This window comes from Vulpes vulpes, chromosome 2, assembly GCF_048418805.1.
Source record: "Vulpes vulpes isolate BD-2025 chromosome 2, VulVul3, whole genome shotgun sequence".
Classification (NCBI taxonomy): Eukaryota; Metazoa; Chordata; class Mammalia; order Carnivora; family Canidae; genus Vulpes; species Vulpes vulpes.
This window is the reverse complement of record NC_132781.1, coordinates 156943687-156955779: the sequence shown is the minus strand read 5'-3', so window position 1 is coordinate 156955779 and position 12093 is coordinate 156943687. Positions and strand designations below refer to the sequence as shown.

The 12093-nt window shown below is 55.2% G+C and overlaps 1 protein-coding gene and 1 long non-coding RNA gene across 14 annotated transcripts in view; one reads left to right on the top strand and one right to left on the bottom strand.

Annotated features, from left to right (window-relative positions):
• The window catches only part of HSPG2 (heparan sulfate proteoglycan 2), a 98735-nt gene that overhangs the window by 68649 nt on the left and 17993 nt on the right, over nt 1–12093 (bottom strand). The gene's annotated exons all lie outside the window — the stretch shown is intronic.
• Nucleotides 1079–3531, top strand: LOC140597997 (uncharacterized). The gene is made up of 3 exons (XR_012000119.1): nt 1079–1158; nt 1799–1880; nt 3392–3531. It is a non-coding gene; the product is annotated as an uncharacterized lncRNA (long non-coding RNA).

The window sequence follows — 12093 nt, the reverse complement described above, 5'->3', positions numbered from 1 at the left end:
GGGAACTCTGATTCAGATCTGGAAAGTCCGGTATCTACTTGGAATAGAAAGAACTAACATTTATTGAGCACTTGCTATATATGCCAGGCACCCCTTTAAGGATTTTTATGAATGCTAACCCAGGTTACAGGCAGGGATGGGGACATGGAGCAGGCAGGTCATCTGCCTGAAGATCTAGCAGGTGGCAGAACTGGGATTTGACCTCTCTGGTCATTCAGTTCTAATGTCTAAGCTTTTGCCACTGAGTCGGAACCGGCTGAGGTCACCGAGAGTCACTCCGCAAAACCATTTAACCGCAGTGCTGTTTCACAGTCTACAGAGCATTTCCTCAATCTTGGTGTCATTGGACCTTGACAACGACCCCCTGAGGTGGCTGAGCAGGTGTGAAAGGCCCCCTTTCACAGAGAAGGGAATAGCACCTCGCTTTCCCCATGTAACTTGCCCAAGGATCACAGGTGAGTGGCAGAGAGCCAGGATAGACCCAGGACCTCTGGGTTCTGCGCCTGCCGACCAGGAAAGAGGCAGGGCTAAGGCCGAGCCTCCAGGCTGGCCTTGAGGCCTAAGCAAGGGGGCAGGGCCAGAATGTCCAGGGCTGGCTGGTTCCCATCCCCAATCCAAGTAGCTCCCAGGATGGCCCTTGGATGCCTGAGCTGCCAGCGGCCTGAGCCCGTGCAGTGTGCGCCTAACGTCCCAAGGAGGGCCACTGGTGGCTCCAAGGTCAAAGGCAGAAATAGAACCCAGGTTTCCTGCCCTCCAGCCATCTCCGGCAATGAGAAAGCCCGGCTTCCTCCCAGAGGAACGCAGTACTCAGGCAGGCGTTGGAGCCGGATGGCGGGGCCAAAGAGGAAGGGTCCAGAAGGCAGACCCGGGCCAGAAAGGAAGGAGCCAAGCAGAGAGGGGGATTTTCCAGACCTGGCAGGTTCCTGATGGGGGAAGTGGAAGCAGCTGACTCATACAAGGCAAGGCCAAAGGACTGTTTTTTCAAGCACTGGGAACAATTGCTTGGGGCAGGGGTGTGGGCACAGTGGCCCCTCATTGGGGGGTGGGAGGGTGGGGGTGGAGGGGACCCAGACAGGCGGGATACCAGACAGACAGGGAACTTCTGGGAGACAGCTCCTTGAGGCTGGGTTGTATCGCCACTGGAGACGGGAACAGAAGGTAGAGAAAGTTTGGGGTACAGGGGGAGGTGCAGCTATGGATATAGGATATCAGGTCTGGGGTTTTTGAAGGATTTCTTAAGTGAGGATCGTGGGTCTTGCACAGGGCATGTGTGCAGGTAAGAGTTTCCTGTGCTGCTAAAATCAAAGCTGTAGGAAAGTGGCAGGAGGGTGAGGACAACAGGGATGGGCCGATGCCACGGAGGGCTTTCTCCGGGCCGTATCCTCCTTGTCCTCAGCACTGTGTGGACCACCTCGATTAATCCTCGTAGCAACTGGGGGGCAGGTGAGGTGGGGGTGCCACTGCAGGGCTATTAACCCTCATCTGTAGCAAGGGAAATGCAAAGAGCTCTGAAAACTGAGAGTGTTTTCTTTTTTAAAATGAGTTTATAACAAGCTCATTTGGTGCCAAGTCCTGACCTGAACTGACAGGAAGCTATTAACATCCTATTTACTCCACTTAGGGGTGAGGAGTTGTATGTTTTGCTGCAGCAATATTACTGTGTTTCATTAGGGGCGTTGCCCCAGACTCCACCGAGTGTTCTCATGTGCTCTATTGTAACCTTTCTCCTATCTGGAAACTTCTGGATTCCAAAGCAGCTTCGCGGGTTTCAAGGTGCATTATCATTTCCATTTTGCAGACGAGAAGAGAGAGATCACAGAGATCACCGTGTGAACGAAGTTGAAGGCGTGTAAGGAGCCCAGCTTGATGCCTTATATACTGTAAGTGCTCAGTAAGCGTTAGAATTAGTACCCTGCAGGGGACACAGAGTAGAGGTGAGGGGAGGGTACCGACAACAGGTGATATGTGGGGGTGCGGGGCATGGGCTCAGGCCCGGGGTCAGCCTCCAGGTCTGGGATGAAGGGAAGGGCCTGGCACTGCTGCCTAAGCTCTGGGCGGGCTAGTGGGGTGGCTCCCAGGTCGGGGGTGACAACAAAGTTTGGTGCCAAAGCTCAAGTTAACTGCCTGCTCTGAGGTTGACTCTGGGACCACAGGGGGACTTTGGGCTGCTGCAGAGATGTTATTCACATATGACTCGGGCCGCCGGCCCATCGCCCCCTCCTCATGGTCCAGGCCTGGGCTGAGCCCACCACTACCCCCGCAGCTGGGCAGGAAGGTTGGAGCACGGCAGTCCCCAGGGTGGCTGCAGCTGCCCAGGGCAGGGCTCCAGGCATCTGGGCTGGAGTGAGCTCACTCCATCAAAATCCAGAGACTGTGTGGGGGCGGGAGACAAACGAGCCCCTGCCTGCCCACCTGCCTCCTGCCAGCACAGACTTTGCCTCAGTGTCCCTTCCCCCATCTACGGTCCCCAAATCTTCAGAGAAGACCCAGACCTCAAAAAGTTCCCACTCCCACTCTGTGACGATAGAGGCTCCCAGGTGACCCCATAACACATGCTCCCTGGTTCTGCGATAACCCAGGCCCCCAGATACAGGGTCAAGGTGCCCTGCCCCACCCCCAGACTGTCCAGTGCCCTGTCTATGGGCAGCAGACGGCAAAGGGGAAGGAATCTGTCAGGGCAGCACTTTGTTGTGCAAACTGCCAGGGGCGGGTGAGCCCGACACAAAGGCCAAAGGCCTTTAATCCCCTGGCAGGCTAAGAGGGGCGCCGGGCCGGAAAGGAGGCGGCCGCAGCCTCCTCTGGCATGCCTACGCTGCCCGTGCCACTCGGGAGGCCAGCCAGCTTCCCACACTCAAGCTTCCAAGGTGCAGGAGCTTCGCCAGCCCGCTGGCCAGAAAGAAGCATGACCCCCCAAATAAGGAGAATAGTGGAGGCACAGCAAGCGCTCACTGGACGTGGGTGCCAAGATAAGGCTCTCACCAGGCTTACCTCGTGCAAACCCATAACCCCATAAACCAGATACGGGTCCCCGGCCAACCCCGCTCCCACCATCCCCAGTTTACAGATGAGAAAAGCAGCTCAGAGAAGTGAACTCACCTCCCCGAGGTCACACAGCTAAGGCAGTGGGAATCCAGTTTGAAAGCAGGGCCCCCGCTTCTGCACTCTGCTAGCTTGGTGGCACAGCAGCCAGCAAGCCCCTGCTTCCCATCCCAAGGCCTGTGACCCGCAAAGTCTGTCCTCCAGCCAGGGCCACGTCGGAGCACTGAGGGAAAGCAGAGGTCTGGGGTCTCTTGTCCCAGCTCTGCCCCAAGCTCACCATGTGGCCTTGGACAAGCCCCTTGGCACCCCTCCCATTTAGCAAACTGCAGTGAGACCCCACTCTATGCACTAGGCTTCCACACCAGCCATCTCTGTTGATGTGAAAATACCAGGAGGGCCGAGATTTTCATCTGTGTTGATCATTGCTGCATCTTCAAGACAGAAAACACATACTAGGTGCTCAATTAAGACCTGCGGTCACAGACAGAATGCGAGAACGAACAAGCGGACCTGCTCAACAACCCCAAGGTGGGAATTAGCCTTTCTGACAGAAGAAGAAAATGAAGTTCAGAAAGAGAGAGTGAGGACTTGCTCAAGATCACATAGCAAAAGCTGCATTTCTGAGCCTCAGTTCCCCAGCATTAGAACTGAGGCCGGGGCCTGTGGGTGGCTCATTTGGTCAAGCATCTGCCTTTGGCTCAGGTCGTGATCTTGGGGTCCTGGAATGGAGCTCCACATCGAGCTCCCTGCTCAGCAGGGAGTCTGCTTTTCCCTCTCCCTCTCCCTCTCCCCCTGCTCATGTGTTCTCTCTCAACTAAATTAAAAAAAAATTTTTTTTTATGAGTGGCTCAGTGGTTGAGCGTCTGCCTTTGGCTCAGGTCGTGACCCCGGGGTCCTGGGATCGAGTCCCACATCGGGCTCCCTGCAGTGAGCCTGCTTCTCCCTCTGCCTGTGTCTCTGCCTCTCTATGTGGTCTCTCATGAATAAATAAATAAAATCTTTTAAAAAATTTTTAAAATAAAACTGAGACCATAATACCTTGTCCCAAGAGAAAAGGGACTCTGAATAACATCCTCCTTGAGATGGATAACACTCCCTCCACATCTCAGGTTCCTCAGTGATGAAATAGGTAGAGGTCCCTTGTTTGCCTACTGCCCAGGGCTATTGGGAGAGGCAAGGGGAATAAGGGGTGATCTGCTTTGGAAAGGGTGACCAGAAAACTGGCTGGCCCTTTACCAGGTCGACCTGACCCTTTACCAGGTGGACCTGACATGGTCTCTACCTTCAAGGTCCCTATGCACGCAGCTGCGGTTGCACCCGAGCAGGGCTGCCACCACCACCGTCGAGCGAGAGCACTTTATGAGTCTCAGAGATGCAGCCAGTGGGGCAGAGGGCAGACTTTACTGGGATAACCCTGATTCCAGGCCGCCTTGGCCACTACATCTCTGGGCAGCCTCAGCTTCCTCCCCAGTAAGGAAAGGATAATCAATCCCACCTTCCCTAGAAGGTTCAATTCAAGTTGCTTTGATCTTTACTTCCCATGCACCTACTATGTGCTGGGTCCTGGGGATAAAACAGGGAAGTTAACAGACATAGAGCTCTGTGTTCCTAAGGGAGATGCAGCATGAAATACAGTGCATGGAGGACTCTACAGAAGAGGGGCGGGGGCTGGGAGGGCCCAGGGGACAGTCCCCTCAGTGACCGAGGCAGGTGGGAGTTTGGGGAAGGTTTCTCCGGGGTAAAGGACAATTCAGCTGGGTCTGAAAGACCCTCTCACCTAAGTAGGGTGGAGAAGGGGTGGAGGGCGTGCCCCAGGGAGAAGGAAGGGGCACATGTGCCCAGGCCCAGAGGTGGGAAGAGGACACAGCACCATCAACGGACCAGCCCTGAATGGCTTTTTCCACCCAAAGACCAGTGTCCCTTGACTATGCTGGTGTCACGGTGCTAGTCACAGCACCCAAGTACCCCGGTCCCCCCAGAGTCCCTGCACTCTCCTCCCGCGCCACAGACACCCCAAGAATGGGCCTCCCCTGGCGGTGGATGAGCTGCCTGCCAGCCTAGACGGAAGAAGCAGGAAGTCACGGGGAAATGCCCCCGCCCCCACCCATGTGCCAGGTGCGGCCAAGGTGGTGGGGGTGGCCCAGTGGGAACGGCTTCCGGGCTGGGCCGCCCAGCAAGAAGGTCCCCAGGGCTTGAACACTATCTGCCAAGCACGGCTGGTGCCAACAGCGCCTGCGGTGTTCACGTGCCTGCCTCCTGCCTGCAGCCCGGCGTGGTTCTCAGATTCTCTGGCACCCAGGAGGCCCTGCTGCCACGGAGTGCTGGAGTGTCTGTGGGCCTTCCAGGCCCCACCGACTGCTTGGGCCGGCCCATCCTCTCTGGGGTCGCCACCCATAGATTTCATGAATGAAGCCCCCAGCACAGTGCCAGGCCTACAGGAGGACAGGAGGGATCCCGTTCCACAAATTTTGGTTGAAATGAGACACCACTTACAACAATGACCACCTCCTGAACCTACTGGGTTAGGCCTTTCCATTAGTCTTGATTCATCAAAGGAGGAGAAGAAAAGCCCTTACGAAGGGTGACCAGGTCCTGTGTGACCTACACACATACACACACGCCTCTCCAACCTCCTCCCCTCCTGTGCTCTCCCCACTCCCTGTCACATTTATCTCAATAGTTTTCAACTACACCTCTCTCCCACCTCAGGGCCTTTGCACCTGCTGCATCCTCCACCTGGGACACTGCTCTCAGATGTGCCCACTCCTCCTCTTCTTGTTTCTGCTCAAAGGCCACCTTTACAGAGACCCACCCTGGCCATATCCCAGGTCCAGCATCTATTCACTAGCCCTGTCACTTCCCTTGTCCTGCATCCTAGCGCCTCACCACCTACATTCTACCCACATTTACACATTTATCTGTTTATCATCAGTCACCCCCACTAGAACATCAGTGCCACAAAGGGAAGGGACTCTGTCCATTGTGCTCACTGTCATATTACCTGGCACAGAGTAGCTGCCCAAAGACACTTTTTAAGTTAATGAAGGGGTGGAGTTTATAAGTGAAGACTCGGAGTCTCGGGAAGACCACTTGCCCAGAGTCAAGAGCTGGAAAAGCCAAGACTAGGAGCCCGACCCCTCCTTGGTTCCCAAGCTCTGTACTGCCCGAGACCTCCTCCTGCCATCTCTGACGCCTGAGCCTTCAGCCAGGGGCCCATTTCTCCCATTACTGAGCAGGGACCTGCTCCCAGGGATTGGGTGCGGATCTCGGAGGTGAGCGGGGCCACAGCCCAAGCTCAAGGGCCTTGCACAAGGCAGCCCGGCCCCCAGGCCTCGGTGATCCCACTCCTGCTTGATCCCGTGGGCATCGGCAACAGGAAAAAACAGGCTGGAACGGCAGTTTGCAGCCAAGGAGGCCAGCACCCCCTGCCCCCCAGGGCTTTCCTCATCTGCTTCCTGGAGGGGGAGGAAGGGGCCGGCAGGGCCGAGCCCATGCCTGAGGACAGGCCTGGTGGAGGGGGCACAGAGCTGGAAATAAAAGGAAGGGCCCCTTCCTTTTGAAGTGTCCCACCCCCTTTCCTCATGACTAATGTCCAATCCAAGGCACAGTAACGCTGGACATGGCGGGAGGGTCCTGCAGACAAATACACCTGGGACAGGCTGGTGACACAAAGGTGAGCTGGTTCCCTAAGTCCTCAGTGTCCCGAACACCATGACGGGAGGAGGGGGCAACGATTCACTGTTTCCCAAACGTGCTTAACTTAGAACCCTTTCTTCATGCTCAGGGGACTAGGGTTCCACGGAGCACATACTGGGGGCACCCACACCGCACCTACCACCTTCCCTGGTCGAGCAGCCAACGAGCTCTGCTTCAGCGAGGCTTTGGATGTGAGATAGAGCCCGTCAGCGACACCACCGCCGTCACCACCACTGCTGCCACAGCCTCGGCCACGGCCACGACCACTGCTACCACCGCTGGCACCACAGACACCATGGTCACAGGGGTTTTGAAAAGGGGGCTCTGAACACAGAAAGCCCCGAGGTCCCACGCAATGATGGTCGAGGAAAGGCAGGCCAGGTGACACCAGGGGTATCTTCTCTCCTCGGGGAGAAACACTGTCAGAGCCTGAGAAAAGCCAATCAGAAGCCGCCCCGTCCCTCCCTGCCAGCAGCCTGGCCTCTGGGGAGATGAGTCCTGTAGGAGGGGACAGAGGGCATGGCCCAGCGCCTGGTCACGCTGGACCCTGACGACCATGCAGAAGGTCACAGGGTCCCTGCACCCACGAGAGTGGGTGGGAGCTGAGGTCTCTGCAGGGAAGTTCAGCTGTTGGCGCTCCTCCGGCGGCAGAGTGGGCCGGGAGGGACTGAGAAGGGCTTCCAGCTCTCCCCACCGTCGGGGTAAGCCCCTTCCCCTCTCCAGGCTTCGGGCTCCCTCGGTTACATGAGGAAGCAGGCCTAGAACACTGCTTTCCAGGCCGTCCTCGGCGCCTCGGGGACCACTTCAGACAGCAGGTGACTGGGTGGGGGGACAGATAGAACTTGGGCCCCCTCCCCCAAATACTTGCTTCAGTGAAAACAAATCCATCTTTTTCCATTTTATATTAGGACCCTCCACATAATACATCCGGTGTGGCCCCTGGTTAGCTGGGTGCAGGCCGCTTAACCCCTCCATGCCTCGCCGTTTCTCATCTGTAAAATGGGCATGATTGTTCCTGTTAAGAGTATCTACCTCATGGGATTGTTGTAAGGATAAGACAAAAATGTAAAATGCTACAAATAGCACCAGCACCCAGTGAACGTCCGATGTTTGCTGTTATTTATCAAAATATTGCAAGATTTGGGCAGCCCCGGTGGCGCAGCAGTTTGGTGCTGCCTGCAGCCCGGGGTGTGATCCTGGAGACCTGGGATCAAGTCCCACGTCGGGCTCCCTGCATGGAGCCTGCTTCTCCCTCTGCCTGTGTCTCTGCCTCTCAGTCTCTCTCTCTCTCTCTCTCTCTGAATAAAATAAATAAATCTTTTCAAAACATATTGCAAGATTTAACCAAAATACTATTATTTTGATTGGCATAAGGGTTTCACTGCTCATTAAGAAGTTTGAAAGTTCTCAACTTAAATGATCCTAAAGGTTCCTTCTGCCTTTGACATTTTAGGACACTGAAATCCCAAAACCTTAGGTTTCTAGAATTCTAGGCTATGCCTCCACCGGCAAAGAGGGCGAGGCTCGCAGAGGTAATCACGAAGTGAGATCCAAGCCTTAAGGAGTGGCCTGCAGGGAACTGCCCAGCACAGGGTTGCCGTCATCCCCATCATCATCATCATCATCATCATCATCATCATCATCATCATCATCATCATCATCATCATCATCTATTTATACTTCCCCTGACACCCTCTTCCAGAAAAACTCAAAGCTGCTTACAAAGATGCACACATAATAGCAGGAGAGAATGAAAAAAACATACGTAAGAAAAGCTCACAAGAGCAAGCTGACAGTCTGGAGGGAGGTGAGTAGATAGACAGTATGTGCTGAATTCTGGAGGTCTGGGAAAGCAACAATTCATTTGGCTCTGAGCTTTCCAGTGGCCAATGGGAGGAAGGAAACCTGACCAGTCCCTGGATTCCATGTCCCAATGAGATCAAAACAAACCCGTTGCTTAGAGGAAGCACAACTATTCCTGATACCGAGAGCAGAGAATGTCTCAAGGGCAAGGTCTGTCTGGTGCCCTTCTTCCCCCTTGCCAGTGGAGCTGACATCCCGTAGGGGTCCACGGACCGGGACCCCTTGAGGCTGAAGTCAGGGGCAGAGGCTACAGCCATTGAAAATCCAGGAGCCTGGAATGGCCGTCCAGAGCATGCCCTCAGCATCCTTGGCCTGGGCAGGATTACCCATCCCTCCCCAAACGTGAACACAGCCAGTGCCCAAAATAGCCAGAGCACCAGAGGGTGCCAGGAGGCCCCAGGCAAGGGACATGGCTAGGCCTGCCCACAGCGGAGGGCCCAGTGGGCCAATGCACACACGTCCCTGGCGCACAAAGGAGCACCTTCACTCAGGCACACAGCCCTCCTTGGGAGTCCCCCACCCACGGAGCTCCCCCGTCAGCCAGCACGTTGCTCACGCAGAACCAGGCAGCGCTCCGCCCTTCCCACAGGCAGCCTTTCCTGCAGGAGCCAAATGGAAAAGTCTGCCCAGAAACACCACCCCTGCCATATAGGAAAGACCTCCTCCTGCTCCAGGATCAGCCTCCTTCAGCATCCTCCAGGGTCCCCCGCTGCAGGCCAAGACAATGGGGGCTATTCTGGGCTGCATGGGGTATTTAAAGCTCTGGCTGGGCCTCCTCCCTGGGGAACAAGAAGCCTTGACCTAGGCAAGACCTTCCTGAAATTGTTGCTGCCCAGACTGTGATAGCTGCATCCCAACCTCTCCTGCCAGGCCTTGAGGCCCTGAGGGATGCAGCACCAGTGTCACCTCCTCTAAGGAGCCCACGGGACCACTGCTCAAGACCCTCAGGAGAGCTGGGTCTTGGGCTCTGCTCCGCCAGTGATCTCAGCCCATTTTCTCGTCTGAAAACGTGGATAATACAGCAGTGTGTATAAAAGTGCTTGGCGGCTTCTGTGGTTAAGATGAAGTTGTGTCTCCCCAGCCACCACGTGGGATAGAATGTAAGCAAGGATGGGAATTTTGTTTGTTTTGTCTCTGCTCTTTTTCAAGCACCTGGCACACAGTAGGTACCAAATAAATATTTATTGGCTGGTATAAATATTTGTGGAATGTGTCTGTAACCCCCATGAGCCAGCCACGGTGCTGGGTGCACAGGTGGCTAACAGTCCTTGAGGATAATATTGCTAGATCTCAATTTGGGTACTTAGAACACTCCAGGCCATATGCTAAGTACTTAACATTGATTCTCTCATTTTAGTTTGCTCAATAAGCCTAAGAGGTAGGTATTATTCTTATTTTATAAGCAAGAAAATGAGAGTTCCGTTCCAAGCAGTTAAGGAGTTTGCCTGGAAGGGCGCCTGGTTGGCTCAGCTGGTGGAGTGTGCAACTTGTGATCTCAGGGTTGTGGGTTCAAGCCCCATCCTGGGTGTAGAGACTACTTAAATAAATAAATCTTAAAAAAAAAAAAAAAAAAGCGCTTGCCTGGAGTCCTCAAGCTACTAAGTGGCCAAGGTGATAGGCCCAGGAACCTCAAAGTCTCTATTGTCCTACACAACACGGTCTAAAGAAAGGCAATGGGGTAGGCACTGGGCCAAGAGCTGTGTGATTTCAAGCAAGTAGCTTGGCCTCTCTGGATCTGTTTTCTCTTCCGTAAAAATGGGCTCATTAATTCCTATTTCTCCATGCTAGTAGGATCAAAGGAACTCAGGGATGCAACCCTGTCCTCCGTATTAGCCCCAACCTCTCCCTAGGGGCAGTGGCTGTGAAGGATGGTGGGAAGATGTCCTTCGGGAGGAGGGAGGTGCCCACTGCTGGCTCTGGAACAAAGCTCAGCAGCTGCTGACAACAGCTGGTAAGAGTTCTGGGCCTGGTCCAAGCAGGGGGAGAAGGGACGGGCTGAGAAGTCACCTCTGGCCCTTCTCTATCACCCTTCCCTGCTGACAGCTGCTGGGGCCTCGGGGGCCAAGGGCTGCACAGCACGAGGGGGTTGGGAGCAGCAGGGCTGGGGTCATCTCAGTCCTCATGCTGCCAACTGCTCAAATCCCAGGGTCCCTGGCCCTGCTGGGCCCACTGGCCAGGACTCAGGCCTCATTCCTGTAGCCCTTTACCCAGTTCCTGGGGGAAGTCTGGGCAGGGGAGGGAGGGCTTGGAGCAAAGGTCTGTGGGCCGAGGATGCCTTGCCTGGAGCCTGGGTGCCCCAGAGACCCTGGCTGGGAGGGGGGATGGGCAGGGCCGAGTGGGCAGGGGGTCCCGGGAGAGGCTTCGTGCCATTCCTGGCAAATGGCCGGGGGTTGCAGGCCCTGCAGGGAGCCTTCTTGGAGCCTGTGGACCTGGTCCTGCTCTGCCCCACCCCAGGCCCCTCTCAGTCCCACAGCCCTGCTCCTAGCACAGTGCCAACCCTTTCCAGTTCCCTGCAGCCCACGCGGCTCTCCCTCCTCTGAACTCTTGCATCCCTATAATTACGCCTGGCCATATTTTCCAAGGCGAATGTGGAGAAACAGTTTAACAAAGGATCCCTGGGCCACTTCCAGGTGTCAGAGGCAGCCTGGGAGATGTAGTTTGGAGCCACAAGTATTCAAAGTCTCGGGCACGGTCACAGTTTTTCAGGAAGACTATTTTTATTTTATTCATAAATCAAAGCCATCCTAGGAAATGTGTGTTGGTCACATGCCACTCCATGGCACTTGGAGCTGACCAGACACCCTGAGCCTGGTAACTGCCTAGCTGTGTAGCCCTCGGCAAATCACTTGACCCCTCTGAGCCTCTGTTTTCCAGTCTGTAAAACAGTAATAAAAATGACCCCCTTACAAGACCGCGGTGAAGATTTCACAGGACAACTTGTCACTTCCTCCCTCCCCCGCCCGCCCCCACCCATCCAAGAGCTCATGGGCCCAGAGAATGAGCTTTCCAGAAACCCGCCGCCAACCCCCCAACCCTGGGGAAGAATAATTCCTGATATGCCTGCCCCCCTTCCCCTCTACCAGGTGAGGTAAGGCTCACGCTAAACCTGCCTGGGAAGCTTTCCAACAGATTCCTGGGTCCCAGGCTGCCAGGGCTAGGAGGGATCACCTGGCCCAAAATTCTCTCTTTTGCCAAAAAAGGGCCCAGAGAGGGTAAGGAAGGACTTCAAGGAAGACCAGCCAGTATGGAAGAGCCTGAGTTCAAATCCCATTCTGTGATACACCCCACTGGGTCAGTTCCCCCTTAGCTTCATTTTAGTGACACCCCCTCCCCTCAGGTGCTGTTAAAAGGATGAGTTGGATCATGTGTGTGAAGGATAAGACAGATCGTGTACGGAGAGTACTTAGAGAAGCGCCGGGTGCTCAGAAAAGATATGGAAGCACCAAGAAGACAAGTCCTGGCAAGTCGATGGTAGAGGCAGACACAGGCCCCTTC